The following is a 7,931-nucleotide window of genomic DNA, read 5'->3' as shown; positions in this document are numbered from 1 at the left end:
TGCGGCAGCGAAATGCCGGCCCTGCAGGTGGGGTGATTATAAGTCGATGAAGAGAAGGTGCATTCCTTCCAGCTGCTCCCAACCGTAATCCTATGCATACTGCTGGTGTATAAATTGTGCTTTAAAGCTTTCAGAGCTGCTCTGGAAGACTAGCTCAGATGCTCTACGTTTTTGAACAGTTAATTAACTATAAGGGGATCTTCAAAAAGTCGTGGGAAATCTGTTCTGAAGAAACTATATGTGTATTTTTTAAAATGTCCTTTTTTGCTCCGAAATAAATATCTGGGGCAGGTGTTGTGCCGTGTGGGTCACCGCTACATCCACATTGCGTTATCAGGGTGCCTGTTTGAGTCCTGGCCCCTACGGCTCCTTCTCTTCCGATACAGCTACCCACTAGTGCACCTGGAAGGCAGCAGATGATAGCGGAAATACCTGGGTCCCTGTCACCCACAATGGGAGACCTGGAAGCAGTTCCTGGCCTCTGGCTTTGGCCTGGCCCAGCATGTTTGTGCGGGTCTGAACCACGAAGGACAGTAGAAGAAACCTCTAACAGTGATTGTCCCAGAGAGAGCGATTTGCATGGGAAAGGGCAGGAGGCCCGGCTCTCTGCTAGCTCCTATCAGAACACTTCGCAGTGATAGAGTGATCTGTATCTGCACTGTCCAGTTCAGTAGCCAGTAGCCCACTATGTCCATTGCCTGCTTGAAATGTGGTTGTGCAACTGAGGAGCTGGATTTTCTTTAAAAATTTACTTATTTTTATTTATTTGAAAGAGTGACAGAGGGAAAGATATTCCACCTGCTGGTTCACTTCCTAAATGTCTGCAACAGCTGGGGCAGTGTCAGGCCAAAGCCAGGAGTCAAAAAACTCAATTTGCATCTCCCATGTGGGTGGCAGGTACCCAAGAACACCTGCTGCTTCCCAGAATGCGTTAGTAGGAAGCTGGATAGGAAAGAAAGCAAGGAGTCAAACCAGGTACCTGATATGTGATTCAAATATCTCAAGAAGCATTTATTTTTAAGATTCATTTATTTATTTGAAAGAGTTACAGAGAGAGAAGAGGAGACAGAGGAGAGAGAAATCTTCCATCCACTGATTCACTCCCCAAATGACTGCAACAGCCAGTAGGCTGGGCCAGCCCAAAGCCAGGAGCCTGGAACTTCTTTGGGATCTCCCATGTGGATGGCAAGGGTCCAAGTACTGGGCCATTTTCTCTTGATTTCCCAGGTGAAGTATCAGAGAGCTGGGTAGACAGTGGACCAGCCAGGACTGGAGCCCCCATATGGGATGCAGCTGTGGCAGGCAGCAGCTTAATCTGCACCACAGTGCCAGTCCCCCCAGGCAGCATCTTAAAGATTCTATCAAATGCCTGACTCAGGAACTGAATTTTTAACTTCATCAGTCTTAATTTAAATAATCACCTATGGGTGGTGGCTACTATATTGGACAGCATAGATATACTGATGAAATCTGCCGGTGCCGCGGCTCACTAGGCTAATCCTCCGCCTTGCGGCGCCGGCACGCCGGGTTCTAGTCCCGGTCGGGGCGCCGGATTCTGTCCCGGTTGCCCCTCTTCCAGGCCAGCTCTCTGCTGTGGCCAGGGAGTGCAGTGGAGGATGGCCCAAGTACTTGGGCCCTGCACCCCATGGGAGACCAGGAGAAGCACCTGGCTCCTGCCATCGGATCAGCGCGGTGCGCTGGCTGCGGCGGCCATTGGAGGGTGAACCAACAGCAAAGGAAGACCTTTCTCTCTCTCTCACTGTCCACTCTGTCAAAAAAAAAAAAAAAATAAAAAAAAAAGATATACTGATGAAATCTTATTTTATGCAAATGATATCTTTAAAAAGTCAAAGTAGAACATGCTGTGTTCCTAATAACACGTTATAAGTGGTGTCTCCCAGGAGCATATTGTCTCAGAACAGCCAATAAAAAGTAAGCATAACCAGCTAATTCTTGGGTCCTACTTACTATGTGCCAGGCATTGTTCTAAGTGCTTTTCATATGTTAACTCCCTTGATCCTCACAACAACCTTATGAGGTAGGCACTATTATTAACCACAGTTTTGCAGAACTATGCACAGAATGATAAGCAAGAGCCAAGGTTGCTTAGCCAAGAAGTGGTAAACTGGGTGTTGTACCAGGATTCAACTTAGCCAGTTGACTCAGTCTCAGCACTTAACACGGCCTCCCTTTAGACAAAGAGCCACATCAGAAAAATTATTATATAATTTTCCACTGAGGGTAAGAACCCAACTTATATTGGAGAAAATTGAAATACAAAGACATGCCATAACCAAAATCCTAAATCACTATTTCAAATACAAATAAAAAAATCTGCACATTAATATATTTTGAAACCTTTAATTAGTAAATAGGAAAAATATGAATTTCTTAATGGGAAATTATTTTCCTAATAATGCTCCATTTACTTTTCCAGTGTCCTTTATCTGTTACCTCCTTTCTGCCATCGGTCTCCCTGTCCAATCTGAAGACATGCTAGATCATTCTCCCTACTTTTCCATTACAAAATCTTTTAAAATTTTTTAATTTTGTATTTATTTGAAAGGCAAAAAGACGAAGAGTGAAAGAGACAGGGACAGAGATCTTCCACCCACTGGTTCACTGCCCGCCACAGCCAGGACTGAGCCTTGCTGAAGCAGCGGAGCCTTGATCTCTGGCTGGGGTGCATGCCACGCTCCAGGCTGCATGCCTTCTTCACCGAGGGGTGTGCCCACCATAAAGGACAAACCGTTCTTACTGCTTGGTCCTCCATTTATAACACAATGCAGAACAGCATTCTTGTATTTAAATGAAAAAACAAAACAAAAAAAATGATATGGGTGTGTGGGTGTCAGTTATTCTAAAGGAGGGAAACGTCCTGGTCAAGGGAGCCAAATTGGAGGTGAACAATCTGCTGTAAAACTGAGCAAGTTTCCTTCTGAGTGGGGATGGAGGGGGCAGTGGGTGAAAAGTTGGTGACTCGGGCCTCTGGTCCCTCATTGCTGCTGTAGGCTTACCCTGTCCTGCCCCTCCTGGAGGAGGTAGACACTGGTCACTTAGCAGGGGGATGCACATTAATAGCAGTCAAGTGTGCCATGGCTTTGAAAGGCACGCACAGTTGACCATGCAAGATTAGAAGAGTTGCTAGTCAAGTTGAGCATGTTACTGATAGGGCACTCAGGTTACTTTTTAGCCTGTCACTAAAGCAGGCCTTCTGATATGTTGAATTTTTTTAAGAGCAAAACAAGTTTAGGTTTTAATCAAATTTGTAAATTTCTTTTTGTAAGGACTTACTTATCTTTTTAAAGGCAGAGTTACGGGGTGGGGGTGGGGGTGTCCATCCACTGGTTCACTCCCCAGAATAGCTGAACCGGTCAGGAGCCTGGAACTCCATCTGATCCTCTACATGGGTGGCATGGATCCAAGTACTTGGGCCATCTTCAGCTGCTTTCTCAGGTGCATAAGCAAGGAGCTGGATCAGAAGTGGAGCAGCCGGGACTCGAAAAATGATATGGGATGCCATCGTTGCAGGCTGTGCCACAACCCAGGCCCCAGATTTGCCAAGATTTCTAAGTTTAGTTTTACAGAATTGCTTGTTCACTTCACCTGTCTTCTTCCATTCTGCCCATGAAGGAGATAGGGAAAGGGGTGGAGTCAGAATACCGAGGCTGTATTCAGGTGTCTTCTGTCGCTCCCCGTCTTCGTGGAGGAACGACACAGGACCCTGCGCTGTTCTTTCGTCTGCTCGGCCCTCCCCGGGTTTGCTGCTGGTTCTTCCCGGGTTGGCTACCGACCCTTCCACCTCCGTGGAAGGGCGGTTCCCCCTGCCACATTCCCCACTTCCGCGGGGGAGCGGCACACCGCCGGCCGGCTCTCTCGGGGGCTGCACAGGTGTTCCTCTTAGATGTTCCTGGTGCATGTTGTCTCTCTCCTCCTTTATAGTCCTCTTCCACCAATCCCAACTCTGCTACCCACACGCCGAGTACGCTGCTCTCCTCCAATCAGGAGCAAGTCCTGCTGTTTATTGGTTGAACTGGAGGCAGCTGTGTAGAAGCTGTTTCTCCCTTCTCAGCGCCATGTTGTGGGAGAGCAGATGCATAGAATAAGTCTTAATTCCAGTAACTTAGTCTAGTCCGAGTTGCTCCCCACAGTCTTCTCCCTGCCCTCAGTTAGGATTCCTAAGGAGTTATTTTGTCTTGTGTAACGAAAAGCAAGCCCCTCTTTCATCCCTATGCCCCTCTCCAGTTGTGGTTGTATTGTCCTGAGGACTCCTGATGGCCATGCACAGCATGTTCAGCCTTGGAAACCAACTGCCCAGGGCAGTGCTGACAAATCAACCCAACATTTATAAGAAAAAAAATTGACTGGGTATGAATGTGGCCACTCCCAGAATCCATAGAAAAAGAAGAAAAGTTGAGTATTTGGGAGCAGGCATTCAGACTAGCAGTGCCGCACGTGGTGTGCCTGGGTTTGATTCCCAGTTCTGGCTCCTGATTCCAGCTTGCCAACCAATGTAGACCCAGGGGGCAGCAATGAAAGCTCAAGGAATTGGGTTCCTGCCTCCCATATGAGAAACATGGATTGAGTTCCTGGCTCTTGATTCTGATGTTGGCCCTGGCCTGGTCTTAGCTGTTGTGGGCATTTGGGCAAATGCTCTCTCTCACTTTACCTCTCAAGCAAACAAACACAACCCACTTTCTAGCCCTCGTTCCTAGTTTCAAAGTCAGTCCTTCTGTTTTTCTTAGCCACATACCTCAGAATCAAGAGATAGGGTCATAACTTCCTTAAAACTCAAATCATTGTCTTCATCTTCTCTTTGGGACTGCCAGGAGTGATCAGAGCTATAATCTTGTGATCTTCTAGTTCCTGCCTCTTAGTCACTGAAAATCTTACATCTGATTTAAAGATTTTCTTTTCATCTCAAGTCTTGTCACTCAAGATCAACTCTCATGCCACACTTCAGCCATCCACTACCATGGCCACACCCTGGGGCTTGTCTTCACCAGGAATCACCACTTCCACAATTGTAGCTCCAACATCCCATTCTCCTACCTCCAGCCCTCCTTTCTTGTGAAAATAATTCTTTGAGCCCATTCAGATGGGAGTCCACTTAATCACCATGATCATCAACCCCCTTTAGACTTGAGCCTCTCTCTTATACAGCTTACTCAATGGTTTATCATTATAATCCTTACCGTCAATGTATACTTAATTCCCACCCACCCCCGCCTCCTTTGCACTTGCCTGAAAATTGCCAACATTGAATTTTACTCAAGAGTTGGAATATGATATGCTGAAATCTTAAACATCCTTTCAAAGTTTTATTTATTTATTTATTTGAAAGGCAGAGTGGTATAGAGAGGTGGAGATAGAAAGCAAGAGACACACCAGAAGAGAGAGAGAGAAACCTAAGTATTTGGGCCATCACCTGATGCCTCCCAGGGAACACATGAGCAGGAGGCTGGATTGGAAGCAGAAGTAGGACTCAAACCAGGCACTTCAGAATGGGACGTGGGCGTTCCAAGCACTGATTTAAACTGCTGTGCCACAATGCCTGTCCCAGATTTTCTTTTTTATTCCCTTCCTCCCTCACTAATGTGTCAGGTGGGGAATGCATCACATTAGTATGTCTCTGAATCTATGACTGAATAGCCAATTCTCAGCATAGTTCCTCAGCATAGTAAACAGGAGACTCTTGGTAATATTAGATAAATGCAAAAGATACTCCTTAATGCTCCACACTGCAAATTTCTCCCTACCCTCCCTTCTCTTACAAGGTAAGTCCATTTTTGTTCTTGTTCTCTTCTCTTCCACTCTTTGCAGAGTGATTCAGTCCTACAGCCATTAGGGAGGGCAGAACTAATAATCTGAATCCATATGAAGAATTAAAGATACCAGCAAAGGTAACTAAATAGATAAATATAAAATACAATAAATGTACTTTTGTTTATAACTTTCCTCCTATATGACCTAAAATATAGTTGGATAGGAGCTAGCATTGTGCCCCAGCAGGTTAAGCCACCACTTGTGATACCAGCATCTCACATTGGAATGCCAGTTCAAGTCCTGGCTGCTTCACTTTCTATCCAGCTTCCTGCTAATGCCTTTGGGAAAACAGCAAATAATGGCCCAAGGACTTGGTTGTCTGCCACTCACATGGGAGAACCAAATGGAATTCCTAGCTCCTGGCTTCAGCCTGGGCCAGCGCTGGCTGTTGTGGTCTGTTGTGAAGTAACAAATGGAAGATCTCCTGCTCTGTCTCTTCCTCTCTTTCTCTGTCACTTGGCCTTTCTAATAAATAAATATTTAAAAAAAGGTAACTAGATAATAATAGTGGTCATATAACTGGCTTATAATATGTAAAGATATAATTTATCTGAGGCCAGCACTGTGGCTCAGCAGGGTTAAGTTGCTGCCTGTGATGCTGGCATCCCAGATAGACACTAGTTCAAGTACTGGATGTTCTACTTTTTTTTTTTTCTTTAAAATTTAAAGGCAGAGATACAGAGACAGAAGAGAGAGAAGGAGAGAGGGAGAGAAAAGAGAAATCTTCCATCTGCTGGTTCACTCCCCAGATGGCTGCAATGGAAGGGGCTGGGCCAGGCCAAAGGCAGAAGCCAAGAGCTTCTTCTGTGCCTCCCATGTGGGTGCAGGGGCCCAAGTGCTTGGTCCAACTTTCAGTGCTTTCCCAGGTACATTACCAGGGAGCCGTATTGGAAATGGAGCAGCTGGGATGCAAACCAGTGCCATTATGGGATGCTGGTACTCTCTCTGTTTTATCTGTTTCAGGTTTAGAAATGAAGATGATGCTGGCTTCACAGAAGGAGTTTGGGAGGATTCCCTCCCTTTCAATTGTTTTGAATAGCTTGAGAAGAATTGGAGTTAGCTCTTCTTTAAATGTCTGGTAGAATTCAGCACTGAAGCCAATTGGTCCTGGGCTTTTCTTTGCTGGGAGGGTCCTTATAACTGATTCAATTTTTGTCTTGGTTCCATATGTTTAGATTTTCTATGTCTTCATGGCTCAATTTAGGTAATTTGTGTGTGTCCAGGAATCTGTCCACTTCTTCTAGGTTTCCCAGTTTGTTGGCATACAGCTCTTTGTAGTAATTTCTGATGATTCTTTTCATTTCTGTGGTTTCTATTGTTACATTTCCTTTTTCATCTCTGCTTTTATTGATTTGGGTCTTTTTTTTTTTTTTTTGACTAGTTTGGCCAATGGTGTGTCTATTTTGTTTATTTTTTCAAAAAAGCCAGGTCTTCATTTCTTTGATCTTTTGTATTTTTTAAATTTTGTTTATTTCTTCCTTAATTTTAATTATTTCTTTCATCTTACTAATTTAGGGTTTGGTTTGTTGTTGTTTTTCTGGATCACTGAGATACACTGATAGCTCATTTATTTGGTGACTTTCCAGTTTCTTGATATAGGCACTAATTGCTATAAACTTCAGTGAATACCAAGAGTGTATGGTGGGTATGACCACCAAGCTCTGTTCCATGCTCCAGGATGGGGTGAGTATCCAGGGTAATACCCAAGTTAACCTGGTAACTCTCCTCTGGTTAACTGGATGGAGAGGAATGGTCACCTCCAATGGTGTAACTGCCCCTTTTCTTCCAAGCTGAGGAGTGACCAGGTGTTAGTCTGCAGTGTTCAACACTCATCCAGACCATCATATGAACAGCACATATGATCTGCAGAGTCCTTCCTGTGAGCATGGTTCCCTCTGCTACAAGCTGCTCTAGGCAACCAAGGAGCTCTGAGAGTGCAGAAGCACTCTGTGATTGTCAGAACCCAGCTACACCCTGCCTCCTCTCATGCAGTCATGTTTTCCTAGTCTCAACTCCCAGGGCTCTCAGGGTCAAGAATTGCCAATGGGGCCATTCCGCCCCACTAGCCCATCCTGTTTGCAAGAAACTAAGGTATTCCCAGAGCT

This window comes from Oryctolagus cuniculus, chromosome 4, assembly GCF_051225735.1.
Source record: "Oryctolagus cuniculus isolate XC-2025 breed Fujian yellow rabbit chromosome 4, ASM5122573v1, whole genome shotgun sequence".
In the NCBI taxonomy this organism is placed as follows: Eukaryota; Metazoa; Chordata; class Mammalia; order Lagomorpha; family Leporidae; genus Oryctolagus; species Oryctolagus cuniculus.
Note: the sequence above shows the minus strand (reverse complement) of the source record.